The sequence below is a fragment of the Nicotiana tomentosiformis genome, chromosome 11 (genome assembly GCF_000390325.3).
Source record: "Nicotiana tomentosiformis chromosome 11, ASM39032v3, whole genome shotgun sequence".
Taxonomy (NCBI): Eukaryota; Viridiplantae; Streptophyta; class Magnoliopsida; order Solanales; family Solanaceae; genus Nicotiana; species Nicotiana tomentosiformis.
In genome coordinates this window covers 46,518,241-46,535,719 of record NC_090822.1, presented here as the reverse complement: position 1 = coordinate 46,535,719, position 17,479 = coordinate 46,518,241, and positions in this window count along the sequence as shown.

Here is a 17,479-nt window from a genome sequence, read left to right as displayed (position 1 = left end):
GAAAATAGGGACGTTAGTATATATGGAATAGTACTAGTATGAAAAACTAAACACCCCCTCAATAGAACGAGTAACCGTACAATGAGAAAGAAATATGGAATCAATGAGGGCCTCAGACAATATTAAAGTATCATGTTAGGAGAAAGGATAAATTTCAAGCAAGTTTCAATACTCTCAAGTTGGGAGATCTTTAGTACCGATACACCACTGTGCTTTTAGTACGAAGTCCGATCTCAGCCCGATCGGCTAAGCCGTCTCACCCCGAGACGTCTACTCATAATACCACCATGTGCGCGACATGGTGTCCGATCTCTACCCGATCGGCTAGGCTGTCTCACCAAAATGTCGTGTGGGTCGATGTCACCTCACATTTTGCTAGCAATCATCTCATCTCATTTAAGGGGAATTATCTCAACATATCAATCTCATCCCATATTTGGGGAAAACTATCACCACCTTACACAGGGAATTTACCCCTCACTCACTCCTACACCGGTACGTGACTAAACGATACTTCCAAAGCATTTATTATTTAAAGGATTTAGAGCTCACTTCAATGTCTTTTACACTTCTCTTCATTTCGTTGGCACTAGTGGCCCCTAATGTAATATAATTCTTGGCATGTTGGCCGTGTTTCGTATCTCATGATCACTTCTTTCGCTTTCAAACATTATCATAGATTATCAATAACAAGGCATTTCTATTCGAGACTTTAAGTACACATGTGAGCAAATAAGAGTCTTAGGCATAATGAGATTTCTTACATAATTCGACATAATAGCTTTTATTTGAATCACGACTTGAAGTCATAATATGTTAACACACAACCCATACTTAGATCACATTCCCGAAGGATAACAAATAAGATAAAAGCATACGAAATAGTCAAATTTATAATGATCAATTCGGGGCTTACAAGAACATCGCGGGATTCAATTCTAAGAGATAAGTTTAGCCAACATACCCCTTTTGAGATCCGTAAATTACTATAATGTTTCGAAAAATCTTAGCAACTTCGATCTATTTGGAAATATAACAAAATTGAACACAAATTAGGAAGGTATTTGTGGTTTCAGCTCATTTGAGCATTTTATCAAACGCTAGGTGGGCATTATGATTTCAAGGTATTCCTATGGTGGATTCCTTCATCCCACAACCCAAAGTCTACCCATTTGAGCCCAACAACCTTCCCACAAACCTTGATAGTACATGCATGCATAAAAATCACCCTCACACCTAAGAATTACACTCCCCATTAACCATCTTCTACCCCAAATTCAAAATTAAAACTAGGGTGTGGAACCTTACCTCTTGGATGAAGAACTTGTGAGTTTTCCTTGTGGATTCTCCAACTTTTGAGCAAGGATTGATGAACAATAGCTTAGGAACTCCCCCTCACTCTAGAGCACTTCTCCCTCTAAAAATATCAGTTTTTACTTTACAAATGGTCCTTAACGTCTATATATTGAAATAGGGCCGGGTTATAAAAACCAGAAAATGGACTCTCCGAACACAGCTCTGCTGTCGCAGAGTGGACCGCAGAATGGATATGTGATCCGTAAAATGGGCCACAAAAGTAATGCCAAGAACTGGGCTACTGGGTCAGGTCTATGGTCCGCAGACGAGTTCTGCGGTCGCATAATATGACGCAGAATTCCCCTCTGTAAATCTTCGTGCTCGATCTGCGATGGATTGTACGGCCCGTGAAAACATTATGCGGTGGCATATTGGACCACAAAACGACCCTCCAAAATTGGCCATTTTTCTATTGCACTATGCGGCTGATCCGCGGCCTGTAAAGTGATTCTGCGGTCGCATAGTGGACCACAGAAATGCCCTGCTCTGCAAAATTTTTCTACAACTCCCCAATACATTGTTCAACCCAAAAAGTCCGTACCGCGGCTCGCAAGCTCGCTGCGAAGAATTTATACAATTATCAAACACATAAGCTTACCTCGGCACCACGAAACTCCGGGTTTTAGGTGAAATTTTACGGGGCCTTACATCCTCTCCCGTTTAAGATCTTCATCCTCAAATGAGGGTTAAAATCCGCCATTAGTATCCAATATGACTCAACCATGACTTCACACACCAGCAGTTCCAAATTTGAGCAACTCCTTAAATTTTCAAAAATTTTGGCAGAGTTTTCCCTGTAACTGGGCCTATCCACCTGCTAGAGAATCCTAGAAACCAATTACAACAACATATACATAAACCATCGATGCAACATAACATGAAAACAATACCAACCGTGGCCTCATAAGCAATATATTATCAGAAAGGAACACCCTTAACATAAACTGTACAAATGGTACATAATTCATACAGAACAATTTCCTAGAAACAGTTACACAGCTATTCACACAAATGAGGGTACTTCTCCTTCATTTCTTCCTCGGCCTCCCAGGTGGCCTCTTCAACCTGCTAGTTTCGCCATAACCCTTTCACGGAGGCAATTTCTTTATTTCTCAGCTTTCGGATTTTCCTATCAAAAATGGCAACTGGGATTTCTTCATAAGTAAATCTCTCATTAACCTCAATAGTCTCAACCAGAGCAATGAGTGCCGAGTCTCTAACTACCTTTTTCAATATAGACACATGAAATACCGGGTACACCAATAACATCTCAGGTGGTAGCTCAAGCCTGTAGGCCACCTGACCAACCCTCTGAATGATTCTGCACGGTCCGACATACCTCGGACCCAATTTTCCTTTCTTCCTAAACCACATTATACCTTTCATGGGGGAAACCTTCAAGAATACCCAATCATCCTTTTAGAACTCCAAATCCCTGCGACGCACATCCGAATAGGGATTCTGATGACTCTGGGTAGTTTTTAACTGTTCCTTAATGATCTTAACCTTCTCCATAGCCTGATGCACGAGGTCTAGCCCTATCAGCTCTGCCTCACCAATCTCAAACCACCCAATGAGAGATATACATCTCCTACCATATAGACCCTCGAACGGCGCCATCTGAATGCTAGCATGATAATTGTTGTTGTAGGCAAATTCTATGAGCGGAAAATGATCATCCCAACTATCTTTGAAGTTAAGAACACAAACGCGCAATATATCCTCAAGCGTATGAATAGTCCACTTTGCTTGCCCGTCAGTCTGTGGATGGAAGGTTGTACAAAGATTCACCTGGGTACCCAAACCTTGTTGAAGTTTCTTCCAAAAATTAGCCATGAACTGTGCCACCTGATCAGAAATGATAGAAACTGGAGTGGCATGCAACCTGACTATCTCCTTGATATACAACTGAGCATACTGTTCCACTGCATCAGTAGCCTTAAAAGGTAAGAAGTGTGCTTATTTTGTTAGTCGATCCACAATCACCCAAATCGAGTCAAACTTGCGAGTGCAAGGTAGTCGTACCACAAAGTCCATGTTGATCATCTCTCACTTCCACATTGGAATTTCTATGTTCTATGCCAATTCACCGGGCCTTTGGTGTTCGGCCTTCACTTGCTGACAATCTGGACATCTTTCCAAAATGTTCGCTACATTCCTCTTCATATCGGTCCTCCAGTAGACTTCCTTAAGATCATGATATATCTTTGTAGATCCTGGGTGCATGGAATATCTAGAAGTGTGAGCCTCGGTCATGATTCTTTACCGGAGACCATACATATTTGGAACACATAGTCGCCCTTGGTACCTTAGTGTACCATCATCCATGCCTATAGAAAAAGTCATGGTCTTATGTTTATGAATTCCTTCCTTCAACTGTACCAACAACGGATCGTCGTACTGCTTCTCCTTGACTTCCACAACAAGCGATGATTCAACCCTATTTTGCACAATCACCCCTCCTTCAATAGAGTCTGCAAGACGAACTCCCAAACTAGCCAACTGATGAACCTCCTTGGCCTACGACCTTTGATATACCTCCAAGTGAGCCAAACTGCCCATAGATTTCCTGCTAAGAGCATCCGCCATAACATTAGCCTTCCCCGGATGATATAGGATATTGATGTCGTAATCTTTGAGTTACTTAAGCCATCTTCTCTACCTCAGATTCAAATCCATTTGCTTGAAAATATATTGAAGGCTCTTATGGTCCGTGAATATATCCACATGGACCCTATACAAATAATGATGCCAAATCTTCAATGCAAAAACCACCGCCGCGAGCTCTACATCATGCGTTGGATAGATATTCTCATGATTCTTGAGTTGCCTAGAAGCGTAAGCGATTACCTTGCCATGTTGCATCAATACACACCCTAGTTTAATCCTTGAGGCATCACAATATACCACAAACCCATATGTACCCTCTGGTAGGGTCAACACCAGCGCTGTAGTCAATCTTGATTTCAACTCTTGGAAGCTCCTTTCATAAGCATCTGACCATTGGAACTTATCCGCCTTTTGTGTAAATTTAGTTAACGGAGAGGCAATGGTAGAGAACCCCTCCACAAATTTTTCGTAATATCCAGCTAAGCCCAAGAAACTGCGAATCTCTGTTAGGGTTGTAGGTCTAGGCCAATATTTCACCATTGCAATCTTATGAGGATCAACCTTATCTCCTTCTCTACAGACAACATGACCCAAGAATGTGACAGAATCAAGCCAAAATTCACATTTCGAAAAACTTCGCATACAACTAGTGCTGATACAGAGTCTGCAGAACGACCCTGAGATGATCGACATGGTCCTCTCGACTTTGTGAATACATCATAATATAGTCAATGAACACTATCACAAAAGAGTCTAGGAACGGATTGAAAACTCGGTTCATAAGATCCATGAAAGCTGTCACGGCATTTGTTAGCCCAAAAGACATTACCAGAAATTCAAAGTGCCTATATCGGGTTCTGAAAGCTGTTTTCAGAATATCCTTCTCCTTGATCTTCAATTGGTGATGCCCGGATCTTAAATCAATTATGGAGAAGTACTTAGCACCCTGCAATTGATCAAACAAGTCATCTATCCTTGGCAGTGGGTACTTATTCTTGATCGTGACGTTGTTGAGCTACCGATAGTCAATACACATTCTCAGTGACCCATCTTTCTTCCTTACAAAGAGAACTGGTTCACCCCAAGATGACACACTCGGCCGGATAAAACCCTTCTCGAGCAAATCCTTCAATTGTTCCTTTAGTTCCTTCAATTCTTCCGGTTCCATGAAACCCCAGGTTTTAGGTAAATTTTACGGGGCCTTACAAGAATACTGTCACCTGCCTAAGGAGCATGTCTATAAAAATCAGTAGTGGTAATTCGGAATTCTGGGATCGTTTCATTACCTCATTACGCAAATAACTAAAGATCATGCCTATAGGGTTGTAATGCCTTTAATCTGCAAATTTGTTAGCCTAAAGTTGCAACGCTGCTTGTACACTACTGGAAATCAGAATTGCCTAGAAATTATGCCTATAGGACTTAATGGCTATAATGCATCCTAATTCTAAAAACTATCTATTGCTGAATCTGCTCGCGTGCAATTTGTTGTTTATGTGTGGAGGTTAACTTGAGACTTTTCTTGCATTTATGTGTAGTCCTATATGTTTTGAATGCGCACTAGCTTATCTTTTTGGAGCATCTTAAGTGGAGTCTAGAACCAACCTAATAGTATGTCCAAAGCCTCCTGGACCATAGGCATGGGATGGGTAATGCACGCATAGGACACGACTTAGAATTGAATTAGAGCATCTTTAGGTAAACAACTTTAACATAGTAATCGGGTAGCAGGAGATGATAGTCTGTGCCCGTTGAATAATATGAGCAACCCCTACCTAAAGGGAGTTACGAAGTATTATTTATGTTGCATAGAGTGATCCTTTAGGCTAAAAAACTTAGGACTCCCTTTTGTTTATATGTTTGTTGTTCACACTTAGTCATCAAATATAGACTAATCAAGTTGTACTGTATAACCGCCAAAGTCTTGTACTGATTATCCATATAGTTTAACTGTTGTCTGATTTTCCTCACACTTGTTCACAATAGAACATTTAAATTCTTTGTCTTCCCTCGCTTATATGATCACATAGGAAAGTTATAATCTATAACCTGCATAAGTGTAAACTTCATCCGGGACCCACAATTGTGGACCTCCAAGAGAGCCTAACACCTTTTCTTTGAGGTAACTTCAGCCCTTACCCGATCTTTGGTGACATGGACTAGTTAAACCAGAGTTATTTACAAATAGATACCCTAGCGCACCTTAAAATCATTAGGTAGCGACTCTTCTCTTTTAATACCCTTTTAAAAAGAGTTGTCACATGCCGAAACCCTCTTTCGCGAGAAAACGGGGCGCGACAAAGCCAACACCTCTGCAAACTTCCATAGTGGTCCAATTAGAAGCCATCACACACTTAGTTATGTTCAATAATCTATTTCTAATGTACCTCTCAAAATTAGTGAAATTAAACAAGCAATTGACTCCCTCAAGCCCCCGAAAGCTCCGGGGTCAGATGTCCTCATTCCTTTCTTCTATAAAAAGTAATGGCATCTCCTTCAAGACCCTGTTATTGCCTTTTTCTAGTACATGTTCTTTAATCAAAAAAATTTTTCTGAGGTGAACTCCACCTACATAAGCCTCATTCCTATATGTGCGAATGCTACCATCATTACAAATTGTAGACCGATTGGACTCTGTAATATTATGTACAAGATAATGTCTAGAATAATAGTGAGTAGGATCAAGTATTTTTTTCCCTCTATCATTGACCCAAATCAAGCTAGTTTCTTGTCAAATAGAAGGGCAGTAGATAATGATATCATAATCCAGGAATACATAATACACTTCCATAAGATGAAAGGGAAAAATTCCAACATGATTCTTAAGATAGACTTAGAGAAAGTATTTGACAGACTGGAATGATCTTTCATTAAGGAGACTTTCTAGTTATTCGATTTCTCCAACAAACTCAACCAATTAATTATATCCTTCATCACCACCACCTCTATAGCTATGAGTAGGGGTGGGCGTCAGCCGGTTCGGTTCGATTTTCATGAAGTTCGGTTCGGTTTGTTCGATTTTCAGTTTTCTATTTGGTGCACTAAAAATCAAACCAAAATTAGTTCGGTTTCTTCGGATTTTTCTAATTTGGTTCGGTTGATTTTTGGTTCAATTCGGTCAGTTTGGTCTTGTCGCATTGAGCTTTTAAATCTGACTTTTTCTACTAAAAAATATGACTAATTTCATATTTTAGTGCAACTAAAACTCGAAAATGCGGTACTTGTAATATGATTAGCCAAATTATTTAGTTGATGTAGGAAATATAAATTTATTTGACAAATATTACTTACAATATAACTATCTCGTAGAGATGTAGACAATCATCTAGAAGCATAATCTAAGCAAGTTCAAATAAGAAGAGCATTAGTATCTATTATATAAAAGGTTTTTTTACTTTAGATCTCACACTTCCCATAAAACATAAACAAATAATGGGAAAAATAAATTATATAGTAGGAGTACTATTTTCTTCCATTTCAGCAATAACTCTTTCTTCTAAAAGCTGATAGAGTCAATGGCAAACAGAGATGCAAGATGCATTGCCAAACAAAAAGGGATAATTTTTAGAATGTGGGACTTTATTTGGGTTTGGGCTTCAAATTTTATAATTTAAATATGTGAAAAAGTTGGGCTAGATAACTTAAGAGGAGCCCAAAGGCTAGGACTCATGTTAGAAAACTTCGGTTTAACTAAAAATTGAAGTCGCAAAATCGAGCATTGAACAAAACCGAACACCGAAATTTTAGAAAACATAAACCGCAAACCGACTGATTAAGCCAAAAAATCAAAATCGAATAAATCAAAATTTACGGTTCGATCGATTTTTTCGATTCGGACGGTATTATGCCCACTCCTAACTATGAGTTCTTTCACCCATCAAGGGGAATTCGATAGAGGGACCTCATCTCCCCTTATTTTTTAATCATCTGTATGAAAATATTATCCAGACAGATTGAGAATGAAGTGCATTCCAAGTTATGGTTTCCCATCACCATTAGTATAACTAACTCTAGGATCTCCCATCTATTCATTGCAGTTGATCTAACTCTTTTTGCTGGAGCCCGTACTGAGAACTTTGACTCATTTATGTCCACCTAAATAATTTCAACAATAGGTCTGGGTAAAAATTTAATCACACCAAGTCTAAAGTTAGTTTTTCTTCTAATTGTCAGCCTTCTCTTACAGAGGAGTGCTCTGAGGGACCCTTTATTAAGGCTAGAAACAATTTTGGTGAGTACCTGGGCTACCCCATTTTAATAAAAGGCATACCAATGTTGATTCCAAGTATATTGTTGACAGCATGAGTACTAGGCTAGCTGGATGAAAGACTAGTCTTTTAAATATAGTTGGTAGAACTATCCTAGCTAAAGCCGTCCTAGTTAGAATTCTCAACCATGTCATGCAGTATATTACGCTTCCATATCACACCGCCAAACTCATTGATAGAATGGAAAGGAATTTCATTTCAGGTACCACTTCTGAGAAAAGAAAAATGTATATCATTAGTTGGAACATTATCACTAGAACTAAAAAGAATAGGGGCCTAGGAATTCAAAAGGTTGACTGAAAGAACAAAGCTATCCTAACTGGAATGGATTGGAGACTTTTCAACAAGCCCGATGCACTATGGGAAAAATTACTTATTGCAAAATACTACAGAAGGGGCCAAATTCTTAGAAGCCATAAGACTAAACTTGGAAAGGTATTCTGGAGGGGTGAAAGATATGCTCATTAGCCTCAAAACGAGTTATCCATAAGGAGATAAAGTTAGGTTTTTGGAGTATTCCTAGATTCCTGATCAACCTCCTCTCAGAAATATAATCCATGGTCCTTTCCAACCTAGAGAGGAGGCTATCAAGATTTCATGAGAGAACAGGGTCCTTTCGGTGCTCGAATTTGAAGTCATTCGGTATGCCCGCAAGACTTTGGGCAAAATTTCCTTCCCCTTTCCTTTCAAATCGATATATCACAACCCAAACTGGAGGGCCATGACTGGCACCCGGGCCATACCTGCCGAGCACCAACGTACATTTTATCTAACCTTTCTTATTATTTACAAGGGCCGACGAGATCAATATAAATGGTAGACATGAATCCTAAACAACCAATAATGACAGATAGTGGCGTGAACATATATAACATGGGAGACAAGGCTGTCATGAGGCTATATATAAGGTACGAGCCGACAAGCTGCCATGAGAGACTATACAACAAAAAACAGTCGACAAGGCAATCCAAACTATACATGAGTAGACACCTGTTTATGAGCCTCTAAAGAAACATAAGTGCTGCAACATTGTCGGAACATGGCCCCGACATATCCATAATGTTTATAACAAAAATGGATACCAAGACCATGACAAGTCCGGTAAAGGGAGCTCGCTAATAACCGCTGAACTGGGCAGCCTAGTGTAGTGGGAAGCTCCGTCTACCTGTCTATCAGGACCTGCAGCATGACATGAAGCGTCCACAAAATAAAAGGGACATCAGTACGAATAAAGTACTGAGTATGTAAGGCAGGAAAATATAAGTAAGATTAGTAGTGTAAACAGGGATAGAGAATATACAACTTGTAACATCTGAGTGCCTCTAAGAGCGTCTGACATGAAACGCATGATACATATATATATATATATATATATATATATATATATATATATATACACACACACACATACACACACACACATATACTTTTAAAAACATACGCCTATGTGGGCATCATCATCATATTGTACCCGGCCATAATAGGCTCGATAAGAACGTACCCGACCATCATAAGGCTCGGTAGAATCGTACCCGGCCACGTGGAGATTGGTAAAACCTAATTGATCAGTGGTTGTACAATAGGTGTCGTACGTGGCTGACTATATCTTGGCTCGGTAGAGTAAAATAGATGCATATATATAATGCATGTTGGACTCATTGGAATCACATTTTGAACCTTTCGGAGTGACGTAAGGTCGGTAACTTCCATATACGTTATTATGACTAACTCTTCATCATGGATCTTATAAGAATGAGGATGTAACAACAGCAATGATAACATAAGAATAAGAGAAGTAACATCAACATCAATCATTCCATATTAAGGGAAACAATGTAAGTACTGCTAGCTTCTAAGAGTGGAGTATCTTTGGAAGCTCGTTCATTACATCATGTACAATCGGAGTCATGCAAAAGAAGGAAAGGGATAGCTTCACATACCTTGTATATACTGCCCAACCACAAGCTATGCAAATGTCACGACACCTTAGTCTATAATAAGAGAAATAACACTATCGTTATCGTTTAAGCGTCGTAACTATTATGTATCGATCGAAACCTATTTTACGATGAAAAAGACAGAACCTCCTTTTTTTATATGACTTTCCACAAGTTAAAACAATCACTAAACAGTCCAAACAACATCAATAATAATCATATTGAGCCTCCCAAAATAGTCCACCAACCAACAACATTACTAACAAGCCTTTTGATAGATTACTCACAAGTTCTAGCTTCAACGACTTAGCCGCAACTTGGATAATATTAAATACATGTAGAGTAAGAGGTTACTTACCTTTAAACAAATAGAAAAAATCTAATTTGACCTTAATTCCCTATGAAATATCCTTCCAATGCTGCCACAAGAACAAGGAAGCGAAACTAGCAATCAATTCGAGTTTTTTGGCACTAGAATCACTTTGGAAGACTTGAAATCACCTAGGGTTGATATTAAAAACTTGAAAGATTATTTTACTGAACTTAAAACACTTAAAAAAATCTCCCACGAGAGCTAGAACCACCCAAAAATCAGCAGAAACAAGAAGAACAAGAAACTTACTAGCACGACGGGATTCCCGACACTTTATTTGTGTTGTTTGCCCTTTGTTTTGGTCGTGGATCATGAGAGAACACTGAGAAAGTGTTTTTAGGTGTCTAGGATTTGAATATACTAAAACATAATGAGTTAAAATGGGGTTGAGGCATCTTATATATATCAATATATCTCGACCGCCTATGTGGGTCCCATAGAGAGCTGCTTGGCATAGTCTCGTAAAAATGCCAATAGCTCTCTACTCTGACGTCGTATCGATAAAAGGTTTAATGAGTTGGAAACTATACTCATAGATATTTAATTTGGTGGGTAGAGCACCCCGTAATTCCAAGCAAATTGGTAGAAAAACTTAGTCACATTTGACCTAGAGATTAAGTAAAATTATGTACGTAAGTTGCGACAATGTTTGTCGACGTTTGTTTCACAACTCGTTTGACTTGAAGATTTATGATATGGATATTATATGATTCAAATACATTAAAACACGACCTCCTGAGTATATTAAGCACCTTTAGCTTTACCTAAAAATATGGGTTACAACATCTTTGATTCGTTTAACTCCTAATACTTGTTAACCACTCTTATACACCCCCAAATCAATTAAGACCAATAAGATTAATTTCTTATCATCTCAAATATAATATATTCTTGGATTTACATCGACTAACTTACGGCATGAACTAACATACGCGAAAATGGGTTGTAACACCCTCCCCCTTAGGAACATTCGTCCTCGAATGTAAGGGTTTATGGGGAGTCTAACTCATCGTGGATTCTGACGGAAATTTCTGGCCTGAGTTTCCCCTATAAAATGGACACTAGCCAAACTTGAAAGCAATTAAACCCAACCTATGGCCCCAAAAGGCTATTCAAAGCATTATGGATATGTACATTATCTGCATATCACCATTTTGTATTAAGGAAGAGTATTCTCAAGCTATTTCTTACCTCATAGAGTCATTTCACCTTCTAATGCATCCTGCATTCCCCCATCATCCTCGTTATCTTCAATTTGGAATAGGTAAGGGTATTTAGACTTCATCTCCTCTTTTTCTTCCCATGTCATTTCTTCCATATTCTTGTTCCTCCATAATACTTTGACGGAAGCTACATCCTTTGTTCTCAGCTTGCAAACTTGTCGATCTAATATAGCCACTGACACTTCTTCATATGATAGATCCTATGTAACTTGTACGTCTTTGATAGGGACGACCCGAGAACGGTCTCCAATACATTTTCTCAATATAGATAGATGGAATACCGGGTGGACAAATTCTAATTCAGATGGCAATTCTAAGTCATAAGCAACCAGTCCAATTCATCGAAGAATTTTGTACGACCCGATATACTGCGGACTCAGCTTACCCTTCTTCGCAAAACGCATAACACCCTTCATCGGTGAGATACTCAAGAAAACCTGATCACTTACCTCAAACTCCAGATCACGACGTCGGACGTCGGAATAAGACTTTTACTTGCTTTGCACAGTCCTCAGTCGTTCTTGTATCACTTTCACCTTCTCAGTGGCTTGGTGAATCAAATCTGGCCCATATAATTCTGTTTCACTGACTTCAAACAATCCAACTGGTAATCTACATCTCCTCCCGTACAGTGCCTCGTATGGAGCCATTTTAATACTAGAATGGTAGCTATTATTGTAGGCAAATTCTATGAGTGGCAGATGGTCATCCCCATTCCCCTTGAAATCTAAAACACATGCTCGTAGCATATATTCAAGTGTCTGAATGGTACGTGCAGCCTGTCCATCAGTCTGCGGATGGAATGCAGTGTTGAGATTCACTTGTGTGCCTAAACCCTTCTAAAAAGACCTCCAAAAGTTAGCCGTAAATTGAGCTCCTCCGTCTGATATAATAGATATCGGCACACCATGAAGCCTAAAAATATCCTTGATATACAACCTGGCATAATCTTCAGTCGTGTAAGTTGTCTTAACTGGCAGAAAACAGGCAGATTTTGTAATTCGATCAATTATCACCCAGATGTAGTCAAACTTATGATAAGAGCGAGGCAATCCAATAATGAAGTCCATATTGATCACCTCCCATTTCCAGGTCGGAATCTCTATATTCTTAATCAATCCACCAGGTTTTTGATGCTCGATCTTTACTTGTTGACAATTTGGACACTGGACCACAAATTCTGCAATATACTTCTTCATGTTGTCCCACCAATACATCTCCTTAACGTCATGATATATCTTTGTCGAACCGGGGTAGATGGAATATCGGGACTAATGAATCTCAATCATAATATTCTCTCACAACCCTGCCACATTAGGCACACATAATCGGCCCTAGTATCTCAGTGCCCCATCTCCTCTGATTTCGAAAGTTGTAATCTTACACTGCTGAATGTCCTCTTTCAATTGTACTAAGGTAGGATCTTCATATTGCCGTGCTTTTACCTCGGCTACCAAAGATGATCATGTTGTATTCTGTACAGTAACACCTCCGTCATCAGAGTCTAACAATCTGATTCATATATTGGCCAGATGGTGAAGCTCTTTAGTCAACCCTTGTCTTCCTGCTCCAATGTGTACTAAGTTTCCCATTGACTTACGGCTGAGAGCGTCTGCCACAATATTGGCTTTACTGGGATGGTACAATATCTCGATATCGTATTCTTTCAGTAATTCAAGCCACCTACTCTGCCTCAAATTCAACTCCTTCTGCTTGAAGATGTATTGTAAACTCTTGTGATCTGTGTAGATGTCAACAAGGACACCATATAAGTAGTGTGGCCATATCTTCAAAGTATATATTACTGCAGCCAATTCCAAATCATGAGTCGGGTAATTCTTTTCATGTTTCTTCGATTGTCTCGATGCATAAGCAATCACCTTCCCACGTTGCTTCAATACGCATCCCAAACCTATACCTGAGGCATCACAATATACCACATAACCTTCTGTTCCTTCTGGGAGAGTAAGCACTGGTGTGGATGTCAATCTATTCTTTAGCTCCTAAAAACTACGTTCGCAAGCGTCAGACCACTGGACCTTGGTAGCTTTCTATATCAACTAAGTCAATGGTTCTGATATAGAGGAAAAACCTTCTACAAACCGCCTATAATATCCTGCTAGCCCCAGGAAGCTGCGGACTTCTGACGGTGTTGTAGGTCGTGGCCAATACTTTACTGCATCGATCTTCTAAGTGTCGACACTAATACCCCCATCAGATATCACATGGCCAAGGAATGCTACTGAGTTCAGCCAGAATTCACATTTGGATAGCTTAGCATATAACTTACGATCCTGAAGGGTCTGTAATACTATCCGCAAGTGGCCCGTATGTTCCACCTCCAAATGAGAATACACCAGAATATCATCAATGAGTACGATCACAAACACATCAAGATAGGGTTTGAATACACTATTCATGAGATCCATAAAAGTTGTTGGGGCACTTGTTAGCCCAAACGACATCACCAAGAACTCAAAGTTCCCATATCTTGTTCGGAAGGCTGTCTTCGGAATATCCTTCTCCTTAACCCTCACCTGATGATACCCTGAACATAAGTCAATCTTGGAGAAATACTTGGCACCCTGGAGTTGGTCAAACGGGTCATCAATCCTTGGAAGTGGATACTTGTTCTGTATAGTAACCTTATTCAACTGTCGATAATCGATACACATCTTTAACGACCCGTCTTTCTTTCGCAGGAACAAGACTTGCGCACCCCAAGGTGAAGTGCTAGGCCTAATGAAGCCCTTATCCAGTAAGTCCTTCAACTGCGCCTTCAACTCTTGCAACTCTGCCGGGGCCATCCTGTATGGAGGGATAGAGATCGGTTGAGTGTTAGGCAACACATCAATGATAAACTCAATCTCCCTTTCAGGAGGAAGGCCTGGGAGTTCAGTTAGGAAAATATCTGGAAATTCATTGACCACATGTATTGATTGTATAGTAAGCGGCTTCGCCTCCGCATCCCTAACGCGAATGAGATGATAATATAACCTTTTGAGATCATGTTCCTTGCCTTAAAATAGGAAATAAACCTACCTTTCGGCGTAGAAATATTCCCCTTCCATTCAATGACGGGTTCACTAGGAAACTGAAACCTAACCATCTTCGTACGACAATCAATATTTGCATAGCATGAGGCCAACCAGTCCATTCCCATTATCACATCAAAATCAACCATTTCTAACTCAAATAGATTCGCCGAGGTTTGACGACTACAAATAATCATGGTGCAACCTTTATATACCCTTCTAGCAATCACAGAATCTCCTATCGGAGTGGATTCGACAAGTGGTTTACTTATCAATTCATGTTCAACGGCCAAACCTATTAGCTACAAATGGTGTAACATGTGATAATATAGATCCCGGATCAATCAGCGCATATACACCATAAGAAAACACAGACAATATACCTATAACAACATCCAAAGATGACTCGATATCCTGTTGACCTACTAGAGCATAGGTTCGATTTTGAGTACCACTCGAACTTGGCATTGCACCTCTACCTCTACCACAACCTGTCGACTGCTGAAAACCCAGTGCTGGAGGTCAGACTGATAAGGAAGAACCAAACACATATCTAGTCGGCTGAGCCATACCACCACCTCATCTATTAGGACAATCCCGCATCATATAGCCAGGTTGTCCGCAAGAATAGCACACATCGGAACCTCGACGGTAGAGTCCAAAGTAGGCCTTGCCACATTGATCACAACGGGGTGTTGGGGGTCTCGTCTGACTAGTATTCCTATGATATTGCAAGCCTGATGCTTGGGAACTCTAACCTGGACTAGAATAGATAGATCAATCATACTGAGGCCTTTGAAACTGTAAAGGAGCATTAGCTATAGGTGGCGCCGAACTCCTCAAAGACTGGGGCCTGATACTGCCTCTGAAGACACCAGAATACCCTGTGAATATTGCCCTCTTATGCTGGCCCCTATCCTGCTCCCTATCTTCCCTTTGCTGGCGCTTACGATCCTCTAGTGTTTGGGCATAAGCCTGAAAACGGGAAATATTCCATGCCCTCCACCAAGGAGCTTTCGTGCACTCATTTATCAGATGTGGTCCCAACCTATTCACGAACAGGTGCACCATATCGCTCATCTCGGCCACCATATAAGGAGCATACCTTGCTAAAGAATCAAACTGCATACTATGCTCTCGCACACTCATATTACCTTGTCAAAGGTTCAAGAACTTATCAGCTCTAGCTCGCCGTATATCAACTGGCAAGTAGTGACGAAGAAAGGCCTCAGAAAATTCCTTCCACACAACTGGAGGAGCGTTCGGACCCTAGATATCTCCCAACTATCATACCAGAAAACCGCTAAATCTCGTAACCGATAAGAAGCCAACTCTACTGCCTCAGTATCACTAGCATGCATAACCCGTAGTGTACGATAGACCATATCAATAAAAGTCTGCGAGTCCTCATTGGGATCTGATCCAGTAAACACTTGAGGGTCCAGATTAATAAAATCACGAACTCTCGCACTTACTGGTTTATTAGCAACTGGTATTCTGCCTCTCAGCCTGAGCAGCTATCAATCTAGTCAATAACTGCATCGCATTGCGCATATCATGGTATGTAGTTCCAGACGGAGGAACTGGAGGTGTTGAGTCCCTCCGAATATCCTCTAGAGGAGACGGAGTAGATGAGGTATGAGATGACATCTCACTGTGAGCCCCACTTTGGCCTGTTCTAGCTGGAGGCACCTGACTGGTACCCTCCCCCACAGTTGTATGAAGCCGTCTACTAATCGCTTGCTTCCCAGTCGAAGGCATTGCTGAAAGAAAACAAGGTGAATATAAGAGACAAACACTTATGACTCAATGCTACACACAATCTAGTTTCTAGAAGAAGGTAACAACCCTAGATATCATGTAGCCTCCTGATTATAAATGTGGCGCGCTACACATCCATAATCAAGGCTCTACTAGACATGGCTCATAGACAACCCCTAGGATAGACTGGCTCTGATACCAAGTTTGTCACAACCCAAACTTGAGGGCCAAGACTGGCACCCGAGCCATACCTATTGAGCACCAACGTACATTTTATCTAACCTTTCTTATTATCTATAAGGGCCGATGAGATCAATATAAATGGTAGATATAAATCCTAAACAACCAACAATAACAGATAATGGAATGAACATATATAATATGGGCGACAAGGCTATCATGAAGCTATATATAAGGTACGAGCCGACAAGCTGCCATGACAGACTATACAACAAAATTCAGTAGACAAAGCAATCCATACTATACATGAGTCGACACCTGTCTATGAGCCTCTAAAGGAACATAAGTGTTGCAACATTTCCGGAACAGGGCCCTGACATACCCTTAATGTCTATAACAAAAATGCATACCAAGACCATGGCAAGTCCAGAGAAGGGATCTCTCCAATAACCACTGAACTAGGAAGCCTACTATGGTGAGGGAGCTTTGTCTACCTGTCTATCAGGACCTGCAGCACGACATGCAGCGTCCACAAAATAAAAGAGACGTAAGTATGAATTAAGTACTGAGTATGTAAGGCAGGAAAGCATAAGTAAGAATAGTAGTGTAAACAGGGATAGAGAATATACAACCTGTAACATCTGAGTGCCTCTAAGGGAGACCGACATGAAATGCTTGATACATATGTGTGTGTGTGTGTGTGTATATATATATATATATATATATATATTATTAC